This window comes from Neolamprologus multifasciatus, chromosome 10 (genome assembly GCF_963576455.1).
Source record: "Neolamprologus multifasciatus chromosome 10, fNeoMul1.2, whole genome shotgun sequence".
NCBI lineage: Eukaryota > Metazoa > Chordata > Actinopteri > Cichliformes > Cichlidae > Neolamprologus > Neolamprologus multifasciatus.
The window spans coordinates 28,342,161-28,359,495 of NC_140448.1; the positions used below are offsets into that span (position 1 = coordinate 28,342,161).

At 40.2% G+C, this 17,335-nt stretch overlaps 1 protein-coding gene across 1 annotated transcript in view; it reads right to left on the reverse strand.

Annotated features, from left to right (window-relative positions):
* Window positions 1–4,660, reverse strand: part of tmem132e (transmembrane protein 132E) — a 483,984-nt gene extending 479,324 nt beyond the window's left edge. Inside the window, exon 1 of the mRNA XM_085173740.1 lies at window positions 4,534–4,660. The gene's annotated coding sequence lies outside the window, so the exon portion shown is untranslated. The remainder of the gene's footprint in view (window positions 1–4,533) is intronic.
* Between the last annotated feature and the right edge of the window lie 12,675 nt (window positions 4,661–17,335).

Genomic DNA, 17,335 nt, shown 5'->3' on the forward strand with positions numbered 1-17,335 from the left:
GACAATCACACGTATATAACAGAGTGCAACTCCCCCCGAAGGGCAAAGGCTATTCATAGGGCGTCATATTGGAAAAAATAAAATATGTGTTGTGCAGTTCTCTCCAGGCCCTTTCATATGATATATATACTCAATATGGTTTCTTGACATTTTTTTTCAAGATCAACAATGGAGGTGAAGGTCAAATGCTTAGCCAACCCAAGTACTCATGTCCTCCGAGGCCTAGAATATTATTGTAGTTTGAAGACGCTCCATAAAAGATCCATTGATCTGATTTTCACCAGAATTAAATCAGCCTGAGCTGTTATTGGTATCGACCATCACGCAAAATTTGGAAATGATATCTTGAAAACTGTGAAGGCTCCACTGCTGAGCAGAGATGGGCAGTAACGCGTTACTTGTAATGTGTTACTGTAATCCGATTACTTTTTCAAGTAACGAGTAAAGTAAGGGATTACTATTGCAAAAACAGTAATTAGATTACCGTTACTTTCCCGTAGGAACGCTGCGTTACTGCGTTACTAAAACCGTGATTTTTTTGCGAGAATGTCTCATGACAGTGACGTGAGCAAGTGCGACATTCGTGACAACAGCTGTGTGCAGATCAACAATGGACAATATATCGAGTGCGGGAGAGAATGTGAGTGTGCAGCGTTTAAAGCGTGGAAGCACTGACCTTACTTTGAGTTTGATTCCATAAAAAGTGACAAAAACATTAGTGTCCGTTGTGCGTGGGAAGAAAACTTATTTTTACAGCGAAAAAAACCCTAAACTTCCGCACAAGCACCGAGTAGCTATGACGTAATGGGAAACTCACAGAGAAACTCGCGGATTCTTCCACTGACCGCTGCGGCACACCTGCACTAGGGTAAACCTCCGCCTGGCACAGTCCTGCTTTACAGGTGAAAATAAAGCAACGGGACCGCTAGTCTTTGACTTTATTTATTTTCTGCTGTGTTTTACTTGCATCTATTTGAAAGAGTGAGTGTAAACACACACAAAAAAATTGTTTTATGTGCAGGAATGTGCAGAAAATAGGTTTAAATATTAAACAAATTTCTTCCAGTCAGAGAATGTTGCATATAATTAAATTTTTGCTTGATGCATAAAGTTAAAAGATTAAAACTAATAAAACAAGTTTTAAAAAGAGACTTTTCCATTTGATTACATTTTGTATGATGGATTATGTAGAAAAAGTAGAATTGGGCTGAAAGATCTATCACTTTATCACCTATTCAGGTTGTAAATCGTGTTTTTAAAAAGTAACTAAGTAATTAATTACTTTTGAAAATAGGTAATCAGTAAAGTAACTGGATTACTTTTTTGGGGAAGTAATCAGTAATTATCACTGATTACTTTTTTCAAGTAACTTGACCAACACTGCTGCTGAGACAAAGAGACAGAACCAATCACATACTCCCTCTCTTCAGGTAACACCAGTAGCATTGTACATTACAGGTTACCGCACCAGATCATTTACCTTCTTCCCACCCTATCTTCCGTCACACCAACCCTCTGCATGTCCTCCTTCACTACATCCATGAATCTTCTCTGAGGTCTTTTTATTTCCACCTGGCCGGCAGCTCCATAATCAACATCCTTTATCCAATATATCCACTAAACCATCTCAGCCTTTCCTCTCTGGTTGTTGGTGTTGTTGGGCTGGTTGTTGTCCAGCCCAAAAAGAAGCAATCACGAGCCAGACTGTGGGACTCGTCAGCCAATCCTGCACTGGCGCATGCTCACAGTAGCAGTTCGCAAAATGATTCAACCTCGTGGAGGCAGGCATATTTAATTGTTATCATTCCAGTCAGAGGCTACTGTTGGATTGTTTCATCTTTCTTGGCCGACCATATGCACACCATATGTGTAGCATGGCATTCATTAAGTGCTCTGATGAGATGCTGATAGTGTTAACACTCTGGTGTGAGCAGCTATTGTAGCTGTGATGTTGTCAAACTGCACATGTGTAGTAGAGTATATGATGGCAAAATAGCTTTTTCTGCTTTATTTTGGGGCAATAGTGCAAAACTATGATTCACTTCCACACAGAGTTTTTCACATGCATAAATAATATTTTCCATACAAAACAAACTGTACACAAAAGTTTGACATTGTGTCAGAGGAAGAGCCTGTATTCTCTTTAATGGCCAGCAGGGGCTAACTTCACTGGCTGCAAAAAGTGGTCCACTAGCATGATTTACAACCTCTGTAAACATGTGTCTGATAAGTTCATGACCTCTATCACTAGTTTCAAGGTTACTGAATGCTGCATGACATTCATTTTCTAAACTATGGCCCTTCAATGACTGACAAATTCTTTCAGTGTCCCTTGGTTTTGCAGTCAAACTCATCTCCTACCTGCTGTCTGGCAAAAAAGCTTGTAATGATGATGGTTAGTGAGGTCACAGTGGCTTCAATCATCTTTTATATGACATTCATTGTACAGATCACACTTTTATGCTCTAATGCTGTTGTTCATCAAGGAGCTGATTGGTTCTTTGGTGATTTATTTGGCTCACACTGTTGTTATCAGAGGTGCTGTAGTCTTTCTTTTAGATTGTACCAGCTTAGCTGCTCTCCTCTGATCTCGCTCATCAACAAGATGTTTCCTTATGCAGAGCAACCGCTCGCTGGCTGTTTTATTTTGTTTTTAGCACCGTTCAGATTAAACTGAACCCCAGGAGATCAGCAGTTTCAGGAAGACTCAGAGAAGCCTGCCTGGCACCAACGATCATGTCGCAGTCAAAGCCGCAGAGATCACATTTTCTCCGATGTTTGATGTGAACATTACACAAAGCTCTCGATTTGTATCTGCAGGATTTTGTGTACAGCTGCTAAATTATTGGCTGATTGGATAATTGTTGTAAAACGTAGGTTCAGTTTGCGGGTTCCTAATAAAGCGTATTTACTGAGGTCTTCAGACACTGTTTATGTGGTGGGGTAATTAATGATCTAGCAAGCAAGGAAAAATTAAAATCAGTGGACAAACCAATCATATTTAATTTCTTTCCTGCTGCTTGTTTGTATTTCAGTAAAATGCAGAGCAGTGTGTCTTTTCTTTTCTTTTTTTAATAGCTGTTTGCTGGAAGAGGCTAACAAGTACCACTGTGCCCAAAAGCTTAACACAGCTAATTTATCACAGCCACTTACACAAATCAAGTCACTTGTAATTTTCCAGTTAGAACACCTGAGCCACAGCGTAGCAGGAGGCAGCCAGGTGAGAGAGCAGACTGTGTTTCCCCACCGCACCAGCAGGAAAGCAGAAGAAGAAAAAGGTTTCTGCAGGCTCGGTGCAGGTATGACGTGACTGTTAATAGCGTCTTTGACTCTGCAATCTGTCACTGCACCCTTTGAGATTTTTTGTTATTAAAAAAAGACTAATTGTCAAAGTTTTTTCTCCTCTCCTTCAAACTCTTACACTTTGCAGAAAATTGTGATAAGTGCATTCCCTCCGGGGACTGAATAACTTTTGCTATTAAACCAGAAAACTGAAGTGGTTTTGTAGTAAAAGAAACACCATCAAAATCAAAGCCTCCGTCTCTCTATTGTTCCTTCTTAATGCTACTTCTCTAACAGATGAACTTCATCTAAAGTGCTAACAAATCCTCCGGTTCGAGTGTAGCTAACACGTTTCCATCTGTGAACAGTCAGTGTTCGCAGGGTTGTACATCAGATTTGACGCAGCATAATGGATTAATATCACAGCTTGTTGTCCTAAATACTACTTTGTATTACTGGGCACTGCTGTGTGGCATTGATGCTAGTGTGCTGGCTAATACACTGTCATTTTCACAACATGCTTTAAGCTCAAGCAGCTGTTTGACGCAGCTTTCCACTGTCAACAACTGTGGTTTCTCTGTTTCACAGTCTGACTGTGCCAAACAGGCTGCTGTCCTAAAGCGTGTGTGTGTGTGTGTACTTTTTCTAAAACTTAAAATCAGATATAAATGAATGCTTTGTGTGTTAGGTGTTAAGATCTCACCGACATGTGAATTTTTGCAAAAGCTAAAAGAAAAGCTAAAAAGCCCAAATTTTTCATTTTAGACCCACAAATCCAAACATAATCATTCAAACACGCAATTAGGGATGGGTATCGTTTAGGTTTTATCCAATACCAGTGCCAAACCGGTACTTTTGAAGCGGTGCCGGTGCTTAAACGGTGCTCAAACCGGTGCTAAAAAAAATGGAGAACACAAAATTGGTCCAAAAGCCTCTCATGTTCAGCTGTTTTTTTGTAAAAAGAAAACAATGTTAGCCTTTTCTGCAGCTATAGGGCATATATGGTATCACTATGGGCTGGAAGCAGTGCTTAATCAATGGAAAAAAACACAAACTTTGTCCAAAAACCTCTCATGTTTAGCTGTTTTCCACTTTTTCTTTGGTCATTTTAGCCTTTTTGGCCAGGGTGAAGGGAGTATCTGCCATCAAACAAGAAGACAGCTGCATGTAACTACAATGGTGTTTGCTAGTTCACCTACGTTGTTAGTCTACTCAACGTCAATTACACACGTACAACATTAAGCTACTCACGCAGAGAAGAACGGCTGCTGCTGCCTCATCATCCGTCATCATTTCTGCTACACTGGCAGGGCTAGGGGCCAGGACTCTCCTCTTCGGGTTTTTGGGGGATGTTGCAAACTCCGGTCCGAAAACAGGCAACCCACCCGCAGTAGATGTGCATGGTATGAGGTCTCGCAGCAAGCTATCAAATACGGCGCATTTCTAAAAAAAAACACTATGCATCGCCAGGTGTTTCATCGGATTTAAGGTGTTACCTCCTTTGCACAGTATCAGCTTAAAGCACTTGTTGCAGGCTGCTGAGTTTGCATCTTTTGCTGTGAAGTACAGCCAGACTTTTGACCGCTTTGCCTTGGGCATTTTTAATCTGTAGCTCTGCTCTAAAAGAACGTACGTACCTGGACCCGCCTACTATCCTCAGAAACGTAAAATGATTGGCTAGAATCTAAAGTGTATCATTCCATACCAGTTGGTGGCGGTAATGCACCTTTCAGTTGTTTGCCAACCGCCAATACAAATGTAAGGAAGAAGAAAGTGTATCACAGCTCAGGAAAAAAAAAGCACCGAAATAAAGCATCGAAATGTGCGCTGCTTTTTTGTCTGGTTACTACCGGTACCCATCCCTACACGCAATGACTATCTCTGAAAAAAATGTAAACAGATTCAAGTTTAATGACATTCCTTATTGTTTAATCCATTTAACACAAATCAGACTTTCCTTTTGGTTACTGATTCGCTTGAGTGTTTTATAGAATTAAAATGGACAAAAAAGATGGTACTCTTAATTTAATATCATTGCCAATAAGTGATCTCTGTAATTCACAATGAGACGTCTGCATTTGCCAACATGTTTGGCCCACTTTTCCTCAGCGAGCTGCTCAAGCTGTCTCAGGGTGGCGTCTCAACACAGCAATCTTCAGACTTCAGAGCCCGTGACCTCTGACTCAGGCTGAGCTTTCTGACACTCTGCAATATGTTTCCCTCCAGGATGCTTGGGTAGTCTTGAGACTTGTGCCCTGCACAGGTTCAAGGTTTTCTTTTAAAGCTTCACTTTTCCTTCTGTAAAAAGTGAGCGGATGTGGGTGGACTAAAAAGCTCCAGTTTTGTCTCGACATTCTGCCAAAAACATTGGGGCTTGTCAACATGTGTTCTGGCGATTTCCAGCTTGGCTTTTTTTGTGTTCTTCCTGCATCTTCTTCCATGAAGATCATCATTAAAATATATATATTATATCATAATACATTGTGCACAGACAGTGACGTACCTTGACTTTGGAGCTCAACTTGGTTTCTTTGGATCTTTTTCTACCATCTGAACTATCCTTGTGATGAACCTGGGATTTCCTCTTGCATCCATGTCCTGTGAGGCTGACTACAGTTCAATGAACGTTGTACTTTTTAATAATAACAGCAACTGTGGCCATAGGAACATGAAGCTCCTTGAAAATGGTCCTATAGCCTTGACCTTTATCACTGATGCCTATAATCTTCTTCCTGAGCTCCTCAGACAGCTCTGCCCTTTGCCTTCACTGGTCCATGTTTGGTGTGGTGCACAGGCCGAATGGCTCATGAAAAGCTTGAAGGCACCTATGAGGTTAAACATTTAGCTTGAAACATGATGGTAATGTAAAGAGTCATAGTCTCTTTGGGGATGCCAACAAATCTTCATTTCCTTACTATTTTACACCATTGGTTTGCTCTGTCACATAATAAAGGCATTCAGGTCTACATGAGACAACTGCTCATTCGTTTTTCAGGAGAAATTAAGCATCGTTTCAATGAGTTGTAAGGCTGTCAAGAAATCTGTCAAGAAAAAGCTCAGACTTCAGACTTCAGACTTCTGCAAATGCTCCATTTCAGACAGGTTTTTGTACTCTTGCCTCTGTATGATGTCAGAGAAAGCAGATATTCCTAATATGGTCATCTCTGGTTTGTGACAGGAAGCCAATCAGAAGAAAGCTGGCTTACAAGGAGGATTAAGCTCTAAAACAGATTCAGATAGAAGATATACTACAGGGCTGATTAAGGCATTGTATAAGATAAACCATCATTCTTTGAAACTGTGAGTCATGGCAAGTTGGTCTTATATAGTATATGAATAATAATGTTTTTCCTTTGATTTCAAAGACTTGGAAGAGCAATTAAAAGAAAAAGCATTTACATATTCTAATGGAACAGGGTTAGGTTAGGTTGAGGCCATCACTGACAGTGGTTTATGATTCACATGTCACGAGCAGAGCAAAAGACCCAAATCCTGGATGTGCTGGAAAATGTTGAGAGTCTTTGGGACTTTTTAATTCACAACTGGTTACAATTCACAGTTTTTCAGAAAGCTGATTTTCAAACTCTTTCTTTTTGTAGGTTTAAGTCCAGTTACCACATGGTGGTGTGATAAGTAAGGGTCAAATGTTTTCTCAGGTTGGTTTGAGTCACTTTCACAGGTGGAATTGTTTTCCCGCTGATGTTTTTACTGGGAGGGATGCAGGTAAATCTATGTGAGCGACAGTGGGTCAGGCAGGTGTCTCCGGAAGCGGCGCAGGCAGGCAGGCACACCAGGACAGAGGAGAGCAGGTCCAAAAGGTTTTGGCATTTACAAGAACACAAGGTATCAAACAAAAAGGCCAGAATTACTCCACACCACACACACTGAGCCACTTAACAATCCTGCGAGGAATAAAGAGGAAGAACCGGGGTTATGTACTCCTGTTAAATAGGACTCAGGTGAATACTGGGGCAGCCATGCCCACTTCTAGGAGGGGTAAGCAGAGTTAATAGTTACACCCTCTCAAACACGCACACATGTGTACACACATGCACATGATTGACAGAACAGAGATAAAACAGGTAGAGGAGAACTGAAAGAATCTGAGAGGACATGGGGGGGGGGATCGTGGCACTACAGCAGGGGTCTCAAACTCCAGTCCATGAGGCCCGGTGTCCTGCAACCTTTCCATGTGTCCCTGTTGCAACACACCTGAATACAATTAGTAGGTCATTAGCAAAACTATAGAACTTGACTTTACGCTGAGGTGGCAATTCAGCCATTTGAGTCATGTTTGATCAGCTCATGAGTGAATGAACATGGTGCAATAAAAGTACTTTTAAGAGTATATTTTTCCAAACACTTAAATTTACTTAAATTTACTTGAGTAGGATTAGGGGTTGCCACTTCAGAATGCAGTGACGTTCTATACTCCTGCTAATGATCTGCTAATTGTATTCAGGTGTGTTGCGACAGGGACACATGGAAAAGTTTCAGGACAATGGCCCTGGTGGACTGGAGTTTGAAACCCCTGCACTACAGGGTTAAGAGATCTATTATGTACATCAGGGGTGTCGGAACTCCAGGCCTCAAGGGCCAGAGTCCTGCAGGTTTTCCATGTGTCCTTGATCCAACACAGCTGATTTAAATGGCCAAATTACCTCCTCGACATGTAATGAAGTTCTCCAGAGGCCTGGTAATGAACGAATCATTGGATTCAGGTGTGTTGACCCAGGATGAGCTCTAAAAACCCCTGTTGTGCACAAATGCTTTTCCTTTCTGTCTCAAATATTAAAAACTGTTGGATGGTTTGCCATCACATCTGGTACGAATCTCCAATATGTTAAAAAATCCTTCAGTGCCACCAAAAGGTTGAAATTTGTTTTTGAGTGAAATGCCACATCCTGGGTGGATCTCTGTGAAATTTAATGGAGAGATTCTCTTTACTCTCCACATCATCACCATTATCATTAGTTCAAAATTCCTGTTTTAGCATCACCACTTACTCAGATTAAATAATTAGTGAACATGCTAGCATGCATCACTAGTTTTTTTTATTTATTAACTTTAAAAATTTAATATTTTGGCTGTTAATCACTGTTAATCAGAAACATTATGTGAGCCACAGCCACAGTGTAAATGCTCCTTTGTTATTAATGCAGTGACTACGGGCTTTTAGGTGCATAAAGTTTTATAAGTTCAGTTTTAGTGACACGAGAGCTAAACTCTTCTGCGAATTGTTCCGTCTCAGCAGGACAAACCTGCTTGTATTCATTGGAAATGTCATCATGTGTTCGCTCATTGCTGCCTTGGAAAATTACATCTGTCCTTTTAACTACTTTAGTGCTAATGCAGAAATGTGATCACACGTGGGCGTGTGAAAACTGCAAACGGGCTTCACCGCCGCCGCCATTCCAGTCTGTGCTTTTGTCAAAACCAATTAGACCCTATAGTCACCTAAACTACACTGACGTGACCGAGTGAGGCCAAGGGCCCAAATTAAAATGATGTCATCACCAGGTCCATTAATTTCCTATAGAGCCGAGTGGCCTGAGTCAATGTGTGGACTCTCATTAGGCACAAAGTCAGGGAAGAGGCAGGAGGCACATTTTGTTCTGTAGATTTACTTTGCTCCTTGTCAGTGTGATTTAGTTTTGTCAATACTCGCCCAGCCTGATGAATATGAAACAGACCAGAAGGAGAATCCTACTATTCAAACCATCTCTGCCACTTCAGTGTGGAAGAAAGTAACTCTCAATATGCACACTAGAAATTAACAGATACAGTGCTGTGCAAAAGTCTTGAGCCACACCTCATTTCTGTAAATGTTTTAAATGTATTTATTTAGCTTCCATCGAGCCACATTGTCTTGTAGTCTTTTGAATTTTGTTATTTATTCATCGTTTTGAGTTTTATGTTCCTAGAGTCTGTGTATATACTTTGGTTTCCCTGTGCTTATGAGTTATTCTCATTCCATATTGTTTTCCCTGTGTATTATGTTTATCTCTAGTTTTGTTTAAATGTCCTCAGGTTTATTAGTTTCCTTTAGCGTCCCCCTCCTGTTCTCTTACTTTCATCTCTGTATTTTGTCTTTTATTGACTTCCATGTTACAGCTGTCATGTCTTCATGTTTGTTTACCTTTTGTCTGTGTCTGGCCCACGTGCCTTAGCCTCACAGTGATCGTGCTTCCTGATTTTTTTTATTAGTCCTTTATTTATCCAGGTAAAAAATCTCATTAAGATTAAAAATCTCATTTTCAAGAGAGACCTGGCATCATGGCAACAAAAGTCACATACCACATAGGTATATAACATTAAAACAAATACAATATCCCATACCAACATGTGTAAAATATATAATAACAGATCAAATTAAGAGTACATTAAAAACAATCACACTGAGTAAGAGAGCTGCTCTCTCGTTCCTTTAAGACAGACTTAAACTCTCCCACGGTAACCAATTCTGATAATTTCAGTTCCTTCTGCAGATTATTCCAGGAAGCAGGGGCAGTGTATTTAAAAGCCTTTTTCCCCAATTCTGTTCTGATTTTTGGGACAATCAATTGTATGATATTGTGTGAACAAAGGCTGTATTTTCGTTGTTTTATTGTTTTATTTTGATAGTCCCTCGTTTTGCGTTTTACGTTCGGTTTTGTTTGCCCCATCTCGTTGTGTCTAATTCGTTCCTGTTGTGTTTCCCAGCTGCATTCCCCTTATCACCCCTCTATGCTTATATTGAGCCAGTTTCCTTTTGTCCTTCGTTGGAAAGTCGGCTTATTTTTTCCATAGTGTTCCCAGATCCTTATGCCTCCTTGTATCTTTCCCAGTTTAGTTCTTGTAATCTGAAGTTTCCAGTTCTTTCTGTTTTTCAAGCATCAGCCTAATAAACAGTCTGCTTTTTGTTAAGATTATCTTGCCTAGGAGGATCTGCATTTGGCTTCTCCACATCACCACTCGGTGTGCTCATTCTGCAGACTGTGACATGGACAAGAAGTGGGAGACCAAAAGAAAAACAACTATTTACATGAGAGGAACAAGTCATATCCTTAAAAAATAGGGAAAATCCAGCAAAGATCCAATAAAAGTCTCATTAATAAGTAAGGAAAATAGTAAAAATAGTAGTAGTAAGGAAAGGAAATGGGGAGAAAAACTGAGGTTCGCCAAATAAGTAAGAACTGTAGTGAAAATCAGTGTCAGCAGGTCGGATGGAGTCATGGAAATTTGCAAATTTGTAGTGAGTCTCCTCAGCAATCTTTAAAATACAGAAGAGGCTGTGACATGGGGTTGCACTTCAACCAGTAGTGTTGAGGATCTTGTCAAATGTCGAAAGGTTTTGATCTAACATTCAATACCATCTGGAAAGTGTCTGATTGGCAGCAGCTTCACATTTCAGCATGACAGTGATCCAAACACACTGCCAATTCAGTAAAAGCATACCTGGATAGAAAATCACAAAATGAAATACTATCAGTCATGAACTGGCCTCACGGAGCCCAGACCTTAAAATGATTGACGCAGTATAGGATCATTTTTACAAAGAACAGAGCAAAAGGCAGCCAACATCCAAAGAGGAGCTTTGAATGTCATTCAAGAAGCCTGGAGAACGATTCCTGAAGACTACTTAAAGAAATAACAAGAAGGCTTGTCGACGAGAGCTCAGGTTATGTTGAGGAATGAATGGTGTGATATGCACGTGTACTTTAGTGGTTACGTTTGGGTTTTAGTTAACAAGTCTCAGTCATTCTGGACTTTAAACCTCAACTATCCTTTAAGAGTCAGACATCGTCCATTAAAAAGGTTGGTTAGGAATGCTGTAGCCCTCGAAAGTTGATATTTTACTGCAGGTTTGACTATTTTGGTGGAAAAACAGCCAACAATTTCCCTCGAATGTGTCTTACTGTGTGTAAGTTTCTCCTCACATACTGTACTGCACGGACCTCTTCAGAGACCTGCTGCAGAGGGGGAATGAACAGACACTGCAGGAATTTCTACAGACAATTAAAACAGAACCAGAGTCACCAGGGGATCAGTGTTGGACTAGTGCCGAAACTAACTGTCTCAGCAGGTTCATCCTCCTGTGGGAGGACAGAGCTGTCCGTACGCAGCTTCAGGAAGATCGCCAACGGAAATCTGTTGCACACATTCTGAGACGCTTGAGAATAAAACAAAGATGTGTACAGTGAAACCGACTCTTGCATGGGCCCGAGGGAGGCACAGCTCTAATCTGGCAGATCACCAAACACAAAGTATTGCATAGAAAGTCTGTGGCATCATTACATAGGCTTATCAGACTTTACTAGAAATTGCTCATATGACATATCAAATACCAATCACATCAATCTGAGAGATAATGAGTAGAAGTTAGTGCTGGAAATCGTTTTTTTACTGATTGCAACAACTGAAACATTTCAGCTCTAAAGTGTAGCACACAGAGGAAAGATACACTCAAGGTTTTGTTTTGCTTCGTTTTGTTTTTTTTAGTATTTTTCAGGAAAATCAAGGCTGAATGAGTCGAGCGTGTACATTTTTACCTAAAGGATAATCTCAAGAGCATGAGGTGCATGTTTTCTTTCTTCCTAAATGCTCTGTTCTACTCATGTTGGACCTCACATCAGCTTTCGACACAGTTGACCATCACATCCTCATTGAAAGGCTGAAAAATTGGGTTGGTGTATCTGGAACTGCATTAGAGTGGTCCTCCTCTTATCTCCATCACCGATCCTTTTCTGTGGCAGTCTCCGATTTTAGGTCATCCTCTACCTCCCTTACTTATGGTGTCCCTCAAGGGTCAGTTTTGGGGCCTTTATTGTTTTTAATATATCTTCTCCCCCTCCAGCATATAATGGGCTCTTTTGAGGACATCTCTTATCATTGTTATGCTGATGATATTCAGTTGTACGTTTCTTTTATGCCCGAGGATTTATCTAAGCTTCAGCGTCTGGATGATTGCTTAGATTCGATCAAACGTTGGATGGCTGCAAATTTCCTCCAACTCAACGAGGGGAAAACCGAAGTCCTCGTATGCGCCCCTGATAGATTTTTATCGCAGATAGTGAAAGCCCTTGGTCCTCTCTCACTTTATGTTAAATCCTCTATCAGGAATTTAGGTGTTACCTTTGACTCGAGTCTCACATTGGATGGGCATGTGAAATCTCTGGTTCGGTCTTGTTTTTATCATTTAAGAAATGTGGCTAGGCTAAGCCCGGTTTTATCTCGCTCTGAACTCGAGATTGCTATACATGCATTTATTTCGTCACGCTTGGATTATTGTAATTCGCTGTTTATGTGTCTAAGCAAAGGTTCTCTGGATCATCTGCAGGTTGTGCGAAACGCTGCAGCTAGGCTTTTGACAAAATCCTCCAAGTACTCACATGTGACACCGTTGTTATCTCAGTTACACTGGCTTCCTGTTAAATTTAGAGTCAATTTTAAGATCCTGGTCTTGGACTAAAGAGCTGTGCACGGACTGGCACCAGCCTACATCTTTGATCTGCTACGGCCCTATGTCCCTAGCAGGTCTTTGAGGTCATCTGATCGGGGCTTACTTGCTTTAAAAAATACTAAGAGGAGGACTAAGGGTGACAGAGCTTTTGCCACTGTGGCCCCGAGACTGTGGAAGTCTCTCCCCCAAGCATTAAAAACTGTGGACTCAGTAGCTGTTTTTAAAAAAAACAACTCAAAACTCACCTTTTTAAAACTGCTTTTGGTTAATTTTATGCCTGTTTTATTTTCTCTTTTTATGACTTGTAATCTTATGTGCAGCACTTTGTGATTCTGTCTTGAAAGGTGCTATATAAATAAAAATTTATTTATTTATTTATTTACATCAGTTTCTGTTGTGCAGAAAATGATATGCAATCAACACGTTTCAGCACTTTTCCCTGCTGTCGCTGCATACGTCTGCGTGGTTTTTGAAGACGTCTAAGAAAAGAAAAAATGTGAATACACAAAGATTTGTAAGATGAGTTGGAGTCACCAGGGACGTAAACAAGAGATACAAACAGGAACAACTCGGGTGATGACTTTGCAAGTCAGATGAAAGCACAATCACTCCCAGAACATCAGTCCTTGTCATCATGGCGCCGCTTTTAGACCTCATGCCATTTCAAAACAGGCTGACAGGCTCAATACTGACGTTCTCGGTCCTATTTAATACTGAGCCATTACGGCAGATGGCTGTCCCTCCCCAAGCCTGATGTGCTGGACATTTCTTCCTGTTAAAAAGAAGTTTTGTCTTCCCACTGCCGCCAACTGCTTGGTCATGAGGGGTTTGATCGTTGGGGGTTTTCTCTGTATTATTGTAGGGCCTTTAACTTACTTACCTTATAAATTGTAAAGAGCCTTGAGACGACTGCTATTGTAATTTAGTGCTATGTAAACAAAGCTGATTTGAATTGATTTTTCTGTTCTTAGTTCAGCAGAAACAGCATAAGATGTGGTACAAGGTCTGTGAATGAGTTTTCCCTCTCCACAGCGTGCTTGTTTTTCCTGAGACGCAAACCTCATCATACAGTTAGACAGATGCCATCTGAGAAAAAGTCCTATCTGGTGAATTGAAGGTCTCCTACCCGCTGCAGCTGACATTTGGGAAGCTTGGGTGTAAAAATTGATAAACTACAATTCCTCTGTTAGCTTAGATTAGAATAAAAACTAAGTGATTTATTCATTTATTTTTATTGTCTGTGTTCATTCCAAGAAAAAATCTGAGTAGTTTAATGGGATGATTCAGCTCCATAAAACATGTTAAGCATCATCGCAGCCTCTATTACATATCTGACAACTGTTATAAAGCGTCTCTTTCTAAAGCTGTGTCCACACAAGGAGCAAATTGCTTGTTGGACGTTGCTTTAAAGGTGATGGTTGACCACTAGAGGACATTCCAGGCTCCTGCTGCCTGTCAGTCTACTGTTTCGCGTATTCTCACTGGTTGTCTCTTTAAACAAATGTGATCTGAGACATGGAACATCTGCCTCCGTAATCAAGAATTCACTTTATTTTAAAAAGACAGGGCTGTGGCGTGACACAGTATGAGAACTGCGACCATACTGTAAGGCTCTCTCTACGAGGTCTCATGAAAGGAAGGAGATTTGTAATTCCAGAGAGTTAAAAGGCAAAGCTACTGGAGACTGTTCACAGGGGGGACGCTGGCGTTTCAAAGTGCCGAGCACAAGCTCAGCATGCAGCGTAGTGCAAGACAGAGTGTGCAGCCACCAACTGACCTGTAACACAGTGTGAAGTTTGTGTGAAGCAGGTGCTTTCACACCCAGAGCTCTTTGTGTCATCATAGCAACGTATGAGAACTGAGTTTCTATCGTGAGGTGAATGTAGATTAAATTTCTTATTATTTTAAGATGAGAGAGCTTTTACCACAGCCACAGCATGCTCTTAGAGGGTCCAATCTATATCTGCTGCACATATGAGACCAGCAATACTAAAAACAGATAATGGTCCATAGTTTTCTTCTTCAGTCTTTTTCTTTGCTGTAACTTTCAACATTTGATGTGCAGGCCTACTTACTAGTTTTGCAGTAAACATCTCAGTCGCCACTAATTTGGTTTTTAATTGCCTATTTCTTATGATTTAACACAATTTCTTGACAGCACTAGATGGTATTACAGCTTTTTAATCCAGCTACAAAAAAAATATAATATCAACAGCTGTCTGTGGTCCACTGAGCAGATTTGTGCTATTAAAGAAGATCGTGTAAAGCGCAACATAAACGAAGGAGCTGTAAACTTGTTTTTCATTTACGCATGAAGGAATTAGTGACAATTTAATGTTTCATTTCGGGCTGCTGGAAAATATGGTTTTAATCTTACTGCAGTGACTGGCAATAACTGAAGAACTTTATTAAAGGCCACTTATCAAGAGGTGAATCCGATGTTCGGTCACTCAGAGGAACAAAATGAAAAACTTGTGATCTTATCCACATTACAGGATGCTGATGCACACGATGGCAATATTAGGGCGCGAGCGAGGGCAAAAATCAAAAAGCTGTCTCCAATTTTGCAAAGGCAATTTAGTGCAAGCGAAGAGAAATGAGCAATATTAGGAGGCTTACATTGCTCAGTGAAGAAAACAAGGCGTCTCCTTTTATCAAGTTTTTAAAGATTTCCCACCATCACCACAGCGACTACACCTCCTTGTGCCTCGACCTTGACCCGTTTGTGACCTCAACACTACCTTGCTCTGTGATTAAGCCACGTAAAAAGCCACATATCTTTTACACAGCATCCGGTAGCAAGTTGAATCTTCAAAGGTATTTTTTTACAGATGCCTTCCATCTGCATGGAGAGATAATGTTGCTGCCTAAAGCGAAACCAGAATTCGAGCTTGCTCCTCTTCTTTGCAGGGATAGAGCGAGAGCAAGCGATGCAGCATTCGTAGCAGTAAAAGTTGTTAATCAGGCAAAAAGAACTTATTTTCTTTGCACTGTGCTTTTAACCAGTGCACTGGTTTACACATAAACAAACTCGGATGCTGCTCACTGGCAACCCATGTTTTCTAAACCTCTTGTTAAGTCTGACATCATTAGCCATTTTGGGTCAAAAGGCTTCAGTTTCCTAAAGCAAACAAGCACAGAGCCCAAACTGTCCAGACTCTTTCAATGTCAGTGAAACGTTACAATAAAGGAATCCAAGAAAATAAGACTTTACTAAAGATGATACAGCATGAGTTGATTAAAGCATTTCTTTGAAGAAGAAAAAAAACCCACTAGCATTGTTTGGTCTTTCTTATAGCACTGCTCTAAAAATACAAAAACAAAAATAGAAATCTAAATACGAGTTTTTTGGGCAGATAGTGAAGGTGAGCTAGTAGTTACTGAGCAACAGTTAATATAAAGAAGAAAAGACTGAAGTTACATCCACAGAACTGTGCAAATGTTTCAGGCAGGTGAGGGGAAAATGCTGTAAACAAAGAATGATTTCAAAAATAGAAGAGTTAATCATTTATTTTCAATCACACAAGACGCAGTGAACGAACAAAAGAGAAATCTACCCTTTGCCTTCAAAATAGCATCAGTTCTTCTAGTAGACTTGCACACAGTTTTTGAAAGAACTCGGCTGGTGGGTTATTCCAAACGTCTAACCACAGATCTTCTGTGTATGCCGGCTTCCTCACATCCTTCCTTCTCTTCATGTAATTCCAGACACACTCGATGAGATCAGGGCTCTGTAGGGGCCATACCATCACTCCCAGTATTTCTTCTTCTTTTGTTATGCTGAAGATAGTTCTTACTGACTTTGGCTGTGTGTTTGGGCTCGTCGTCCTGCTGCAGAATACATTTAGAGCCGATAAACAATCATTTATATTTCACAGCATTTTTTTTCACAGCATTTTTTCACACCTGCCTAAAACTTTTGCACAGTACTGTATGTATGTAACTTTAATGCCAGAAACACAATGTCCTGTTTGGAATAAATAATGATAACCTCTAAATAAAACACATTTATGTAAAACTACTGTATAAATATGATTTTTTTTAAATTAATTTATTCAATCAATAAAAATCACAGATTTAAATGAATTAATTTAGTTCTTTTTTTCCTAAGAGTTTTTTTTAACTCTATAAAAGTTTGAAGTACTTAATTTGCAGCTTTACTGAAAACTAGACAGCTTATCTATCTTTAACACTCCTGTGTCTCACGCTGCTCACTCAGGTCAGTTGATCAGCAGCTTTAAGTTTTTCTAAATTCCCAATTTTCACCCAACAAAGGGAACATTCCCCCTCTTCCAATTAGGTCATCTCCCTCACTAACGGCATTCAAATCCCAGCTGAATACAGCGTCTTTGATCTAGTTTGAACTTGCTGTGCTATTTCCCCAAGTGCATCGTTTTTATTGTTTTATTTTGTATTGTTACTGCATTTTTTTTTAAATTATTAAACCATTTTTATTGTATTTGTGTTACTTTAGTTGTTGCTTGGTAGCTTTACGTGCTGACTATCATTTTGGTTTCTATCATGTGGAAATGTGACGTGTAAATAAACTCGCATGATTTGAGATATAAGTACAGCCTTTGATGTACCGTGCTTAACAAAACATCAGTTACC